The sequence below is a fragment of the Ochotona curzoniae genome, unplaced genomic scaffold (genome assembly GCF_017591425.1).
Source record: "Ochotona curzoniae isolate NIBS_2020 unplaced genomic scaffold, NIBS_Ocur_1.0 contig_3660, whole genome shotgun sequence".
Classification (NCBI taxonomy): domain Eukaryota; kingdom Metazoa; phylum Chordata; class Mammalia; order Lagomorpha; family Ochotonidae; genus Ochotona; species Ochotona curzoniae.
The window spans coordinates 7,788-24,174 of NW_024465939.1; the positions used below are offsets into that span (position 1 = coordinate 7,788).

A 16,387-nucleotide genomic window follows, 5' to 3' on the forward strand; every position below is an offset into this window, starting at 1 on the left:
TCTTCCGGGTCTCCCACACGGGTGCAGGGTCCCAAGACTTTGGGCCGTCCTAGACTGCTTTCCCAGGCCACAAGCAGGGAGCTGGATGGGAAGTGGAGCTGCCGGGATTAGAACCAGCTCCCATATGGGATCCCAGCACATGCAAAGCGAGGATTTAGCTACTGAGCCACAGCATCAGGCCCAAGAATCTGTTTTTGAAAAGGTTTAAAAAGCAGACAAACTGTTAACTTACTTTCTTTATTGCATTAAAATAACACTATGTATAGAGATTACTGTTTTATATAGAGGTATTTAATGAACCATAATATACAGAGTTATCTTTATGTGTATAATCATTGTAACGTTCAGCCCTACTCTATAAAGTTACATTGTAATGTCCTCCATGAACCATTCATTTCTCCATTTTTGCTCGAAGTCTTCGCTTTAGAATCTGGTGGTCACTCTCCTTCAATCCTTGGTCCATTAAAATCTGAAATCAGTAATTTCACAGTCTCAGCAAACGTAAGTGAAAAACAAAAAAAAGCTAGTTTGAAACAGATGATAAGCTCATCCACTTAATTAATAACATAAACAAGCATTTTTTTGTCCTCAGACACCAGAGGCAAACCATTTCCTATAAAAATGCATGCCTAAAAAAGTAATCGATTTAGTAAAATATCTAGCTGCACAATTCTAAAATTAAAAAGTAACCTACAATCTGTATTAAATTCCAGACATGGATAGTTTGAAACAATTACCAGAAAGTTGGAGGCAATTGCCTCCAATCATTTTTTTTTAAGATTTATTTTTATTATTTTTTACTGGAAAGGCAGATATACAGAGAGGAGAGACAGAGAGGAAGATCTTCCGTCCGATGATTCACTCCCCAAGTGAGCGCAACGGGCCCATACTATGCCGACCCGAAGCCAGGAGCCTCTTCCGGGTCTCCCACGCGGGTGCAGGGTCCCAAAGCCTTGGGCCGTCCTCGACTGCTTTCCTAGGCCACAGGCAGGGAGCTGGAAGGGAAGCGGGGCTGCCGGGATAGAACCGGCGCCCATATGGGATCCTGGGCGTGCAAGGCGAGGACCTTAACCACTGCGCCACCGCACCGGGCCCGTCTCAAATCATTTTTAAGAAATGGATCTTCCACCGTGGCAATGAGTATGTAACTTACAAAGTACAGTATTCTGCCACTAAGAAATAACTCTCAGCCAAGAACTGAAATTACATACTAATCGCACAGACGGTAACTAGCAGGACAGCCCCAATGTCCTAAGTGACTCTAACTCTGTGTCTTCAAGCATCAATCTAACATCTGGCAGTTCCTGCGGCAAAAAACAAACAAAAAGTCTCTCTTGGCTCTTCTTGACCACTTCCTTTTGAATATTTTTTATTCTTTAATTACTTTTCTGCCTTTACTTTCATCCACTAAGCAAACAAGAGAATTACAGAAAAGTTTGAGCATTCCTTCTAATGACGGAAGGTCCTGCGTGAAGAGGAGGAGCCATACAGGAGGGCGACAACCATCTCCCTTGCAGAACCTGGAGGGCTCTCGGCCAGGGCGCGAGGACACAGCCACATGTCAGCTGCATCTTCTTACCAGGCGCATCTGGGCCCACATTTATACAAGGTTCATGATAAAGATAAAAAAAAATTAATGGTAGATGCAAAAAAATTACAAAATAGCAACAACTTTACTAATGAAAATATATTCCTATGATAAACTGTCAAATACAAAAAGCCTGACACTTGTTTACACTGATGAGGTGTCTATGTGTCATTATGATAAAGGTGCATCGCCAGCACTGGCTGTCTTAAGAAATATGGTCTACACAGTAGAGATTCAAATCATCAGTACCACTAACATTAGGAATTCTTGAGAAAACAAAACAAAACAAAAAAACAGGAAGTTTATACTGATGAAGAGTGAAACGCCAGCTCACCACTTGGCCAGATATATCCAGAGGCGAGGAGATTTCATTTGTGTATAATTTCCGTTTGGCTCGTTTGGGTCGCGACACATTTTCCTTACTTGCCTCTACATTTGAGAGGTTTGAAGAGCTCATTGTTTCAATGATCTTCTTTGCTATAAAATAAAAATATTAATTTCTGAATTAAATTATTTTGTTATTGCAAAGCTTGAAGTCCTTAATAAAGAAACAACAGATACAAATTCAAAGAAAAATACTATAATATGAACTGGTATTAGGACATAAACAGAGAATTCACAAACAGGAAAAATTAAATGCCTAAAAAATGCATGGAACAATAGCAAAGGAAACAAAAAGATAAACGATATACATATATAAATTTAAAGATTTGTCTATTTATTTGAAAGGGTTACAAACACAGGGAGAGACAGATCTTCCATCTGGTGGTTCACTCCTCAAATGGTTGCAGTGACGAGGGCTGGGCCAGGCCAAAGCCAGGAGTCAGGGGCTTTGTCCAGTCTGCATGTGCACGGCAGCAGTCTACACACTGGCCATTACTGGGAGCTGGATTCAAACTGGAGTAGTTAGACATGAACCAGAACATACATGGAAGCACGTCAGGGGGCAGATTAACCTCATGTACAAACCTGGCCCAACAAAATACAACTTATCTAATGTTTCATCATCTTAAAACGACATGATAATTTGTAACACAATCATCTTTAATTCGTTTGTCACTTGAAAGAGGTTTCTGCAACAGTAAACTCATAACCAGTCAACTATGCACAATTTAAAATAGTAAGGTACTAGATGTACCTATTCATGTGTGAAGATGTCCAGTGAACATCGGGGATGGTGTGATGGCTTAGTTGCCCAATCCTCTGCCTGCAAGTGCCAGCACCCTACATGGGCACCAGTTCATGTCCTGGTTGCTCTCTGCTGAAGGCCTGGGAGAGCAGTGGAGAGGGCTCCGGTCGTTAGGCCCTTGCACCCACCCGGGAGACCTGGAACAGCTCAGCTGCTGCCATTGTGGCCTCTAGGGAATGAATCAGCCCGGCAGATCCGTCTCTCCCTCTTGCTGTAACTCTGCCTTTCAAATAAAGTCAACAAATCCTTAAGAAAAAAGAGAAGGGTTTGCTACGAATACAGTATGTTTTGTCAAACTGTATTGAATCTGTCAGGCATACTCTGATAGTTTTGACGCTCCGTATCTAAAAGTTCATGCCTGTGGTCCTGCTGAACTATGATCATTTTGCTGTTGGTTCAGCCATTTAGTGGGGCTGAGTCTCTGGCTATAATTGAACATGAGAATGTGTTATCTCACAAAAAATTTTTAATTAAGAAAGGACAGCCAAGAGGCCTCACAAATCTGAATCCCCCAAACTGTGGATGAACACGAAGCTGACTTGTAGGAACACATCAGGGTGTTTTCAATCTTCACCGGAAAGAGTGACACTGACTAGCTCAAAACAGGTTCCAGATGACACCATATTCCTTCTAATGATGACATATTTTTGGAACTTTAGACTTTCACAAGCAAATCTTTCCATGGTCCTTTCACCTTAGGTTCTAATGGTCAGAGTGATTTTTGTAAATAACCGTACAAAGAAAATGATTATTCAAAGTTAAAGGGCACCTAAGCAAGACGTTTGAGAAGCTCTGGGTCGTTTTTCATAGCAAATATTAATCACACAATCCGTTTCACTGAGTTAATGTCTCCCACTGCCAGGCCCTTTCCCTACCCTGCCCATTCTCCCCACCCCTGGTGTCCAGTTCATACTAGTGCTCCACTCGTCTAATCCCCAAAACACCTCATCGTCCACGCTCCCCCGCGAAGGGCTTTCCACCTGCCACGAGCAGGACACCTACTGCTGCCTCAAACTGCATCCACACTCCTGTCCTTTACTGGGTCTCCGCAGGTGGTAAAAGCAAACACCTGGCTATTTCATCATTTCAACTACTTCTTCTCATTGTACACAATGCAGGACCAGGCCTGTTTAAAGTGCGATATCCGCTAAGCAGCTGTTGAGGCTATGTGCTCATGAGAGATGAGAATGTACTCTACATCTCATGGAAAGATCACCATGCATTACAAACCTTTTGACTGAAGAATTGTTGGAGAACGCTGTAAGGAGTCTCCAAATTTCTGAAATGTTCCTTCTTTTTTCTTAGTGGTCAAGTTTACATCTATCGTGGGTGCCTGACTCCGTAAAGAGTATGTTTTCTTAGGTGATGGACGTATGGAAACCTAATAAACGAAGAGTTTTTGTTACTGTTGAGGAGGAATGCCAGAGGAAACAAGTGATGGCTGCAGGTGAATTAAAGAGGCCACAGATAGGTTATGAATTCTCGTGTAGAAACGCAAGAGGAGCCTCACCGGGCACGTATGACATCAGCAGTGCCCGTATTGATCAAATGCTTTAGGTTCCTTCCCAAGCAGAGACAGCCCCCAGGAGAGGGAAGATAACTGAGTTATACCGGGCACACCTGGCATTCTAGATAAGTACTGATCAGAATTTGCTATCTTTATTTATCTCCTGGTTTAAATATACATAAGTTAAAGTTACAGAAATGTTCTTGACAATGAAGACAAACCTTCTGTTCTTTTTTGATGGAAGAATTTCTATGCTCTGAAACAGGGAAGTCCAAATTACTTCTGGGAGTAGCATTCTTCTTATTCTCACATTTCACAAAGTCCTACAAATAATGAATGAGACCAAGGGTTAACTTCCTGACAAAGTGCTGCTTCTCTAGACTCAGAAAAGGAAATCCATAAAATACTACACATGTATTGCCATTTAAAATAGTGGTTTGTAATTGAGGGTGATTTTGACCTCAGGTGACACGAGGAATGTCTAGAAATACTTTGATTTGCCTGGAACAGCAAGCTGTTCTTGGCCACCACTGGGCAGAGGCTAAGGTTACCCATGCAATGAGCACCCCCGCCCCCTAGGTATCCATGCCAAAGTGTCAATTGTGTTGAAGCTTAGCAGTCCCGTGAGAAGATGGGAATTTTTCACATACATCATAAATAGTACCTGAGAAGTATAAAAGGCATAACGTGTTTTATTTCAGATTCATCTTTCAAATACTACATAGCAATACACCTAAAATTCCCAAATTTTCTAGCATCTATGTCCAGGATCTCTTATTTACATTTGACTATCAAAAGCAAAACTCAAAACTCCAGTGGATATACAGGCACATGTGCAAATCAGGAAATACTATAATCTTTCTTCTGTACCACCTAGGCATGACATCTTACTCAGTTATTTTCTCACATATCCTCAACAAAGCAAGCTCTTTTATATGCAGAGTGAAAGGTAACCTATTTGAATATTTCCATTATTTTGAAAAGGAGCAAACTGAGCAGCATGAAGCTGATATGACTTGTCAGTGCAAGAGTCTCTGGAAAAATGACGTTTGTGTCTGCACTATGTCCAATTTATGTAATGTAGCAAGCAGGGCAGAATTGTGGGAAAACGAGTAAAGTTATCTTTTGTGCTGTTGCTTGCCAACCAAAGAAATTCTTGTCACTTCTCAGGAAAATTCCAGGAATGAATTTAAAAAAAATAACATGTGGCACGAGGTCGGGGTGGGCCCCTCGGACCTCCCTCCTCCGCCAAGTGCGTGGTCCCAGCACCCCGGCCGTGCGGAGGTGCACCCAGCCTCCCCCGAAGTGTGCTGCCCCCGGCCGCCCTCGAGCCCCGGCCAGGCCCCCCCCCCCCACCGCCCTGGGCACCGACTGCCCTGGAGCACCGGCCAGGACCCACCTGCTCTGGAGCACCGGCCAGGCCCCCAGACCCTGGAGCACAGGGGTAATCTCACTTCCTCCTTTGCGATGTGGATCCTTTGGTTTGTTTCTCTTGCCTAATGCTTCTGGCTGAAACTTCCAGAACTGTATTGATTAACACTGGTGACTGCGACCATCCTTGTCTGGTTGCAAATCTTAGTGGAAATGATTTCCAGTGTTTCCCATTCAGTGTGATGCTGGTGGTGGGTTTGTCATATCCTGCCTTCAGTATGCTAATGAGTGTCCCCCTGCACCCACTTGGCTTAAGGCTTTTGTCATGAAGATACTGCATTTCATCAAGTACTTTCTGCGTCCTTTGAGATAATCATGTAGTTTTTATTCTTCTTTTTTGCTTAGTGCTTTTAACTTTCAGCCATTCAGTTATCACCTTTATAATTCTTACCCAAACTGCTTTTTAAAATTAATTGATTTGGAAAAGAAACTACTGTAAATGAAAAATAAGAGTCACTTGCCATAAATGGAAAGTAGCAATGGAAATAAGTAGAATGATGTAATGTTATTAAAAAAATAGAGAAAATATGAGAAAAAGACATAATAATACATTTAACTGATGTATACGAATACATGCCTGAGATGCTAGATGAATGAAGCCACTGTTAATCAAAGCATGATAGAAGCAATTTTCTTGCTTATTTTGGATAATTGTGAAGATTCGTCAATGGCAAAATTCATTTTTTGGGTGGAGAATAATAATGGGTCTTGAGTTCTCTGTATTGACAGTCAAACTGGCTCAGAGTTAAACACTTTGTGAGAAGGGATTGGATGGTAACAACAGTTTTCTCTTGTTTTTGTCAGTCTATTCCTTACCATAATAATTTTCCATGTTCATGGAAAATTTCCAGACACAGACCAGAAATGTAGAAAGAATAATGTGAAAAATGTACACACACATATATCTCACCACCTAGCCAACATGGCTCTCCGGAAAGCAGAACCAATGGGAGAGACACAGGAAGATGCATTACAGGAACTTGTTTATGTGAGTATGGAGGCTAAGAGGCTCTGTGACATGCTGTGTGCAGGTGCAGAAGCAGGATTCCTGATAGTGCAGTTAGGCTAAGTCTAATGATGTGAGAATGAGCATCTGATGTTGTAATTCTTACTCTGGAGCCAGATGCCTCAAAACCAGACGTGGACAGGGTGCAGAGTACTTGTCTAAGGGCTGAAGTGGGATGGCCTGAGAATCAGGTGCCCCAGGGCAGGAGAAAATGAATGTTCCATCTCAAAAAGGCAGAGCAGCACCTGATTCTTCTTTTTTTTAATTATTTTTTTAAATTTTATTTTGACAATCTTTACATAGTTAATTTGGATAAAAAGGTTCAAGGGCTACAGGAAAGTGGGTCACATTATTAATTCCATATTGTTTCCTTCATGTATCTGAGGTAAAGGGGGATATTAAGGGAGAAGCCCCACCCAGTTTCCCACCCACACCAAGTCCCGTATGTAGGGCATGCTCTGAGATACTCGTTCACGTGGTTTCAATAGTTTACCAGTTATGAATTGCTGCCAGTCTCGCCACTCCAAACATGATGAGGTTGCTGAAGAATCCACTGATTGACATAGTCCATCATAGAGTCTCCATTTGCCCCGTATTTTGCTGCCAACATATAGCTGAGGTGGTTGATTGACTTGTTCCATCTTCTGTCCTTTCATGGTTAGGGGTTCTGAGTCCGGCAGTTCCACTGGGGAGATCCCCAAAGAAACCTTGTCTGAGGTGTTCCCAGACCAGATTCTTTAAAAAAAAAAAAAGATTTATTTTTATTGAAAAGGCGGATATACAGAAGGAGAGACAGAGAGGAAGATTTTCCGTCCGATGATTCACTCCCCAGGCGACCACAACGGCTGGAGCTGAGCCAGTCCGAAGCCAGGAGCCTCTTCCAGGTCTCCCACGCAGGTGCAGGGTCCCAAAGCTTTGGGCCGTCCTCCACTGCTTTCCCGGGCCACAGGCAGGGAGCTGGATGGGAAGTGGAGCAGTCAGGACACAAATCAGTGCCTATATGGGATCCCAGCACATGTAAGCTGGGGGTTTAGCTTCTGAGCCACCACACCAGCCCCATCATAGTCTTTCATAGGCTCATGTTTTTTTCCTTATAACAATTTATTTCAGAATAATTTTAAATGTATATAATAAAATTTGTGAGGTAGTGATAGAGTTTTTATATACCTTTCATCCCACTCCCCTAAGAACATCTTATGTTAGTAAATTTGTCACAATATACGGACCATTCCCCAGCTCTCCCTGTTGTGTTTAATCTGAACTTCTTGTATATCTTACTCCTTCCAATCTCTAGTAATCAGTATTCTATGTTAAGATTGAGCTTTTTTTTTGTTTTGTTTTAATTTTTACTCCGATGTATAAGGAAGAATATGCAGAATTGTCTTTCTCTGGCTCACTTCATTCCATATTATGTCCTTCAGTGTCATCCATTTTGCTGCAAACAACAGGACTTCATTTTCCATTCTGGCTGCATGGTATATTTTCTTTATTCATTCATCTGATGTTGGACACCTTGGTTGATTTCCTATTGTGGCTGCTGTGACCCATATTGTTGTCAACATGGCAAAGCTGTCATCTCTTTGATATCCTATTAGTGTGTTAGCTAGACCATAACGTATCTCCATGTCCTGTTTTTAACAAAATCTCTCTTAATGTCTCCTTTTTAATTTTAAATATTTCTCTTTGTTAGTCTGACTAAAGGTTGGTTCATTTTGTTTATATCCTTTTAAATGAGTTTTTCAGTTTGTTGATCTTTTGTACTTTTTCATTTTCATTTATTTGTTCTGTAGTTATTATTTTTGCCTCGTTCTTATTTTAGGTTTGGTTTCTTCTTCTTCCTCTTCTTTTTTTTTTTTTTTTTCTAGTTCTTGAGGTAGACCAATAGCTTTTTTTGTTGAAGTTACTTGTACTTTTCACTGTAGGCACTTACTGGTATAAACTTCCCTCTTAGTACTACTTCTGCTGTACCCCTTGGGTTTTTATGTGTTGTATTTTCATGTTCATTTGTTTTAAGAAAGATTTCCTTTTTAATTTCTTCAGTAAAATCGCTGGCAACCAGGAGCAGCTTGTAGAGTTTCCACGTATTTAAATTTTCTTTTGTTGTTCTTGTTGACTTCTAGTTTTATTCTTTGTGATGTGAAGATCTATGGAAGGTTTAAATCTTCTTCAGTTTATGAAACTTGATTTGCGGTCTAATTTTGTGATAGGGTGCAGCTGGCTGGCTAATGGCACCCCAAGGCAGTACTAGGTTTCCAGCGATGGATAAACACAGCTATCTGCTTCTGTACCTGATTGGCCTGGTATGCAAGTTGATTGATTAGTAATAGGTACCACCTGAGTTGACTCAAAATGCCCAGCTGCTTTGGCTTAATGAGAGCTTAAAAACCCCTAGCTCTGGCTGGGTGGTGCAGTTGTTCCTGCGATGTGGCTTGGAGCTGCGGTTGCCAAGCTTAGTCCATGAAGACTCCTCCTCACATCCTGCACTTGTGTCCGTTGGTGCTCTCGCCAAGATTTTGGAGGCCCCAGCCAGAGTTAAGTCTCTGGTGAGAGCTTAGCAGTGGCCGTCCTTTGTTCTGGAATCTGGCTTGGCAATCTGGGGAGGTCACCATGAAGTGACTTGATAAGGTCCCTCAGCGTATCCAGCTTCCTGACTCACGGGCTTCGTGCTGAGTTTTCGGAGGAGGAGTCATTCCTGGTTATAGGTGAGTTTATATCCCACCACTTGTTTCTATTCGGAGTACTCATCTGGGACTCTGAGGAGGCTGGGCACAGCATAACTTGTTGAGTTGGGTTCTATACACAATGTAATTATGAGCCGTCGGGCTTGGGTCCCCAGGTTTCTGGGTTTCCATCAGGTTTGATTCTCAGGTGTTTGAGTTCCTCTCAGTTTTGTGTTGTAGCAGCCGCTAGTGAGAGTGGCAGGCACCGGTGTTTGGAAATTTGTTGTTCTAAGGATGTTCTGTTCTGTCTCATTTGAGCTTCATTTTTGTCTGAACATGGGGCAAAGCACAGTCTATCAAGTTTTTGGTTTCCTGTTAGGTTTCTGGATCGAGTGTGGCAACCACTCGTCTGTTGTGATGTCTGTCTATATTGTTAAAACTGTGTTTAAATAGGTCCAGTGCTGCGACAATTGGTAATCAGAGCTCTATTCTAACAGTTCCCTGGGGTGTAGTTTGCAAGTTTGAGTTTAAAGAATTTTCTGTTCCAGAAAACTAAAGGTAGATGTGCTTAAGAGGTGGTGTTCTACAGTAGCATTGTTTGGTCATCGTGTCCCTTGAAACTGAATGAGGAATGGTCTTGTAATAGATCTTGGTTTTATGCCACTCCTTTCTAGCTAGTGTTGCTTTAGGAAAATTTCAGAGTGTGTCATTGTTTGCTGGGTCAGGAGATGTTAAATGTACAAACTGGCAGATAAACAAGGAAAATATTTCTAATCGTGAAAGCAAATACTCCCAGCCTCTTAAATATTTAACAAACTGTTAAATATACTGAATGTGTTTCTAATGTGTTGCTAAACTGTGCAAATACTGTGCTAAGATTATTTTAAATTATAAACTGACTTCCTAGCTAGGTGCAGGATCAAGGAATTTGGCAGATGGAATGTCTTTGGGTTGCATGTAAAATATTTGCAGAAAATTTGAGTGACTATCTGAATTACTTGAAGTCTAAGTTGAAATTGTAAAACGATGCTGTCAAGTTCTTATTGTTTTTGAAAGAGCCAAGTTTTAAAAGATGCTTTGAGTAAGGTCTCCTGGCATATTTGGGAGGTTTGGTTACTCTGACATTAAGATGGGCCCCTGGGCATCTCAAAAGGAGAAGAAAATACGAAAGTCAGATATTTCTTTTCCCCTCTGGTTAAAAAAAAACGAATTTGGTTATTTGGATTGTATGCAAAATATTGCCAAGATGTAAAATTAAGCTATATAATTCTTGTGATACAAACGTGCTTAATATGTTGGGAAATTTCATGGTTCTGTGTTACTATCAATCATGGTTGCTAAAAGGGACAAAAGTTTGAAAGCACCTGAGGGATTTTTCAAAACTGCCATGTGACTCCTTTCCAATTCAATGAGTTTAACTATTTCTGTTGTCAGGATTTTGAGATTGTTTTAACAGGATGGGGTTGAAAATATTAGAGTGCTTGTCTTCAATAGTCCCTCAGGTTACAGTAAAATAGCAATTCTCAGGAAGCCCTACAATTTCAAAGGATTAAGTGTCACTTTTTAATACTTCATCTGCAACTGTTCTGAGTGAAGAAAGTGGGCCCCAAACCCGTGCTGAAATAGAGGCACAGGGAATTATCAGTCAAGTAGTTACACGGGTACCAAACAATGGAAGCCTGTTTCTTATGAGGCCTGAGGGTTTAAGACTGTAGTGAGTACACCTGGAGCGTACTGCAGACAGCAATCTGGCTTTGCACAATGACGTTCTCCAGCATTGCAACTTAATGTCTGCCTTGGATTGGCATTTTGTCTCTGGGAGTTTGTTAAGTCTGTGATTGTCGTGTGACTGTTTGTATAAAGTACACGTAAACTATAGTACACTGTTTATAAAGTTGTATGTTGTCTTCAACTTCACGTAGCATATTCATTTCCTCACACCTGCAACCAACATAGCACTGGGTTTTCAATCATGTGCAAGTTAACAGACCAATGCATATGGCTACAATAGATGCAAGCATTGAAAATCTTTGTAGCTTTGGACTAGCTACCGTTCTATTCAGGGGAACTCATCCTTCCTGAAGTTGTAGTTCTGGTCTTATGAACTGGTGCTTCCTTGGCAACTAAACTTGTTCAGCAGAATGATCTAGATGTTGGCATGAGCTAGCCACAGTTGATCAACCTTTGAGACACTTGGGAAGCAGGCCTAAGCCTGTCCTATGGTTAAAGATACAAACTTGATTTGTTTATGTTGACTTTGAGCTTTGTGTCCATTGCCTGCCAGAATTATACAGAATGTGATTCCTAGTAAGGTAATGTTGGCCTAGTACTCTCAGGTGTTAACCCATGTCTATAGAACAGATGACAAAAAGTATCAGGTGAGGTTAGCGTAAGGCCTATTCCTTCTAAAACCACTTTGATGCTATGTGTCTTAAAAGGGTATCTGACACTGACTCCTTGTCAGATGTTTCCCTCCAAAAAATCAGACTGGATCAATAACCTGGTCAAATTAAACCTGGCAACAAGGGAGAAATTGAACATGAACATGATTTATTAGCTCTGATTTTTGGGAAATGAATCTTCATTGCAAGGAGGGCATGAAAATCAAGATGGAGTCACTGGTGTCAATCCTAAGCCAAATTGATGAAAGCTGACAGGTTCTGAAGGGAGGGTCTTTATGTGTGATTGTTGAAATGTACCCTCTAGAGGGTCCCCACTTAAAAACAGATGACTTAATGCTAGAATCTGTATATGGCAGCCTCAATGAGGTACTGAGGAAGATCTTTAATCTCTTTATCTGAGAAATAAGGATTAAGGCTAGGCAAATTGACTGAATCTTATTACAAGATCGTAACATTGTTACCTGAAGCTTGCTGATTTATCTGAGAACAGCTATTTGTGAGTTACTTGGGAGATGGAATAGGTCACGTTTAGATAGTCCACCACAGTGCACACAGATCACTGTGCATTGTCACTCTAAAGGGCAGATCACTGGCTCAATTCTTCCTCCTTGGAAGATACTAATTAAGTCACACCTTGCTTCCAGATCCCTTTGGGGAGTCTGTATGTGACTGTCAGTCCAGACTAACGGCAACCACCATACTAACTCAGTAGCCAAGGAGGTGAAGCTAACACCAGTGGGGCCTTCCGAAGTAATGGTTACAGCCTCCTCTGGCAGTCCTGTCCGACAAGGCCAGGTGGTTAAAATTACAGTAGGCTACTCAGGTCCCAATAGGCCTGTCCAGGTGGTGCAGCAGATGTATCAGCTGTGGCTCTCCCAGCCTGTGGTGGACACTGACATAACTGCCACTCTTACACACAGAGATGTCATAGGTTAAGAAAACTGTGGACCCAAGCATCTGCTTGGAAAGGACCTTACCCAGTGACCTTGAGCACTCTACAGCTGTGAAGGTGGCAGGAATCACCCCCTAGGTTCACCATTCCCAGTTAAAGAAGGTCACATCTAAAGCAGAAGAAAAATGGACTGTTCAACACACTGGAGATCCCTTAAAGACTGTTCTGTCAACATCTTTACCCTGTATGAGTGGGAGCTCTGGGATGCAGATATTAGAAATTTAACTACCAGTACCCCAGCCAGTGTTCATAAAACATCCTGATCTGATCGCTCATTGGTCTAAGTCAGTGTGGGATGTGGGAATACATGAGGAAATAAGTTCAGGTATGCATGGGGAGAACCTGCTATGAGGCTTCTGAATCAACAAAAGTCAGTTAAGTTCTCTGTAGTCCCCCACCCCATTGGGCCTATTGTAAGACTTCCAAACTCCTTGCGGAATATTGCTGGTGCACTTGAATCCTAAACTTCCTTATTTGGAAATCAAGGTACCAATCATATAGTGATCCCCTGGATATGAGAAAGAATCACCAATTTGACTCAAGTTGTAGAACACTGTGGAGAATGTGGTAGGGTACAGCTGATAATAGCACCCTAAGTCTGTACTAGATTTTGAGTATGGATACACAGTTACCTGCTTCTGTACCTGATTAGCCTAAGTTGTAAGCCAATTGATACGTAATACATACCACCTGAGTTGATTCAAAATCCCTGGCTGCTGTGTGTTAAGAGCTTGAAAACACCTGGCTTTGATCATGCAGTACAGTGGTTCCTGGAGTGTAGCAGAGACTGCCATCGCCAAGCTTGGTCAATAGACTTCTTCTCACATCCTACACTTGAGTGTGGTGTGGTTTCTCTTGCTCTGTGCATTAATAAATGGTATACTCTAGAAATTGTTCCATATGCTGCTGATAATGTGTATTCTGTGGCTTTTCGGTGAAATAATGTAAATGTCAGGTTCATTTGATCAATAGTTACAGCTCAACTTTGTCATCTTGACGGAAAATAGATTCATGTCTATTGGTGACAGGCAGTTGGAATCCCCCAACTATTGTGTAATTTGTCTTTATCTTTAGTTTAACATTTGATATATGTATATTTGTGTCCAAAATCTTCATGCTGAATTGATCCTCTTATCAACATAATGATGTCCTTCTGTCTCAAAGTTTGCCTGATAAATGTGTATATGCTCCTGCTTGATTTTGGTTTTCATTTATATATTTTCGTCCAACCCTTCACTTTCAGTGTATGCATATGTTACCTTTGAAGCCCATATGTAGCCATGGCAAGGTTGTGGCTTTTTCTGCTTAGTCCTTCTGGGAAAGATGGACCTGGGAACAAGTGGTGGATGACCCACATGGGAAAATCTTCAAATGGAAATTTGATGGTTTGTTTCAGGGGAGTCTAAAGCAAAAAAAAACAAAAAAAAAAAAACAAAAAAAAAAACTTGTTAAATCACCTATGACCATTTGCTGTTGATTAAGTGGCAGGTGAGAACATTGAGTATGACAACCTCATAAGTGGAAGAACGAAATAAAGAAAGGGTCATTGTGACTGGGAAAGTCCACAAAGGAGATGTGAGCTGCAGAACAGAAATAGCACTCCTATTAATAGAGTGATAGGAAACAGAAACCCGAGGGAAGGGATCCTGGCTGTGCTGTGCAGGTTCTTATCAGGGAAGGGCTGTTTGGAGGACAAACACTTGCATTTTAACCTGGAAGGGAAATTGCACAATCATGCAAGACTCTAGCCATTGTCTGCCTTGCCTGTTGGCTGTGGCTATGCCTCATTTCCAACTTGGGAAGTGTTAGGAAAGTGGAACAGAAAAATGGAACACCAATTATTGAAAGAGGTGCAGTCAGAGATGGGGAGCGAACCAATAGCCAAATTGAAACGATGAGAGAAATTCCAAATGGGTGGGCACTTGACTGGGCATAGACAGAGTGACTATTTGGCAGAGGCCCAGATTTAAGCAGACAGGGTTTTAACAGTTTGGGATCTTGAGGTATTCCTAAAAGTAGAAGAATTCCACAAAAATGCAGGACCAGTTAGGGACAGCACCAGCTTTTTCTGAGCATTTCATTCTTGGTGGGTATTACTCCCTGAGGGCAAGGAAATATAAAAACTGGGATAGGGCAATTAGACTGGCGTTTTGAACAGCAGTGTAAGGACCCAGGCCAGCAGGAGATTCTGTCATCTCAAGGGCATAAGGCACACATTTGTGTGCTTGCTCTATTTAGGAGGAATTAAACCCAAGAAAGGGCTCAGAACCACGGTAGAGGAGGAGTTCAGATAGGATTTTCTAGAGAAGACCATTGGGAAAACAAAATTTTATCTAGAACCAGAGAAACATATTTGTTTGAATTATTCCACAGAAACTTAATGATTGTTTAGGAAGCATATTTCTAATGTGATACAAAGCAGATGCAGATTGGGAGGAAGACTTTCTTCCCTAAAAACTAAAGCTTAGGGCTGCAATTCCTAGTCAAATCTCACTTCTCCTTATGTCCTTGAACATCTTCTCTAAGGACCATGTTTCATCAAATTGAAATGGAGAGATGATGGTACTTAACTCTCAGAGCCTTTGTGCACATTAAAGGAGATCCCATATGTGAAGCACTTACAGCATGGAAGCACTTGGCAAGCGCGGACTCTGAACAGGGAACCTTGGCTTTTAACTGTAGCTGTAGACAATGCCTGGCCCCACCACCAGATGTCAGTACGTTTAAATCTCAAACTCTTCCTCTGAAGTTAATTCAACAAATACTTAATGAGCAACTAGTGAAGATACTTCTGGTTAATGCTACAATACTGAGTTGGTTAATCTTGATTTTTTTTTTCCCCTGAGAGTTCATGGCCAGTGTCCTGTGGTATTGCTTAATTGTCTTGCCTTGTTTTTCATTTTGAACTCATTTCAGTATTTTCAGATACTCAGATATCATATGTACTCTGCAGTTGACCACTTCCTTTTCTTGCACCTTTGCTGGTCCAACTCTGTTACCAACCTTGCTCTGGCAGGCAGTTGAGATGGAGACTCCTGGTCTCCCGATGAGGCTAAGTGAAGATAAGTGCAAATTACGAGAAATCTGTTCTCAAGAGCTGAGTCTGCGTAAACATACTTGTGGGAGAATGCCTGGATGAACACTGTTTAATTGTTTCTGCTGAGGCCTACACACAGTTACCTCTATCAGCAGCCACATAAAATTGTTTCCGAATCATCCACTCAAATTTCCAAAGAGACAGAGAACCCAAAGTGCTGTTTGATGGCCAAAAGCATTCAGATAAAATAGTTTAATAGTGAAGTGTCTAGATTCACAAAATGGGACATATTAAAAACTAGAAGTTGCACTGAGTCAAATGATGTCCCAAGCTTGATTCTATTCCTCTGATTTAGGCAGTTTTTAGAGGGGTAACAGATTTGGGTGGGACCTGTACGGTAACTTAGCTAAGCCTCTTGCCTGTGGTGCCAGTGTCCTATATAGGCACCGACTGGAGTTCTGGCTGCTCCACCTCAAATTCAGCTCCCTACTAATGTTCTGGGAAAGCAGAGGATGGTACAGGTCCTCGGAGAGGAGAGCTAGCCGGCCAGTCGGCAGTCAGTCCTTGCGGAGCCCGGTGCGAGGGCCGCAGCCTCGCCGGCCTGTCTCCAAGGAG

General features: G+C 41.7%; 1 long non-coding RNA gene across 1 annotated transcript; it reads right to left on the bottom strand.

Moving 5' to 3' along the window:
- Positions 1-359: 359 nt before the first annotated feature.
- On the bottom strand, positions 360-4,742 carry LOC121158225. The gene is made up of 4 exons (XR_005884171.1): positions 4,506-4,742; positions 4,008-4,158; positions 1,923-2,065; positions 360-469 (listed from the first exon to the last, which is right to left on the bottom strand). It is a non-coding gene; the product is annotated as an uncharacterized LOC121158225 (long non-coding RNA).
- Positions 4,743-16,387: the final 11,645 nt, after the last annotated feature.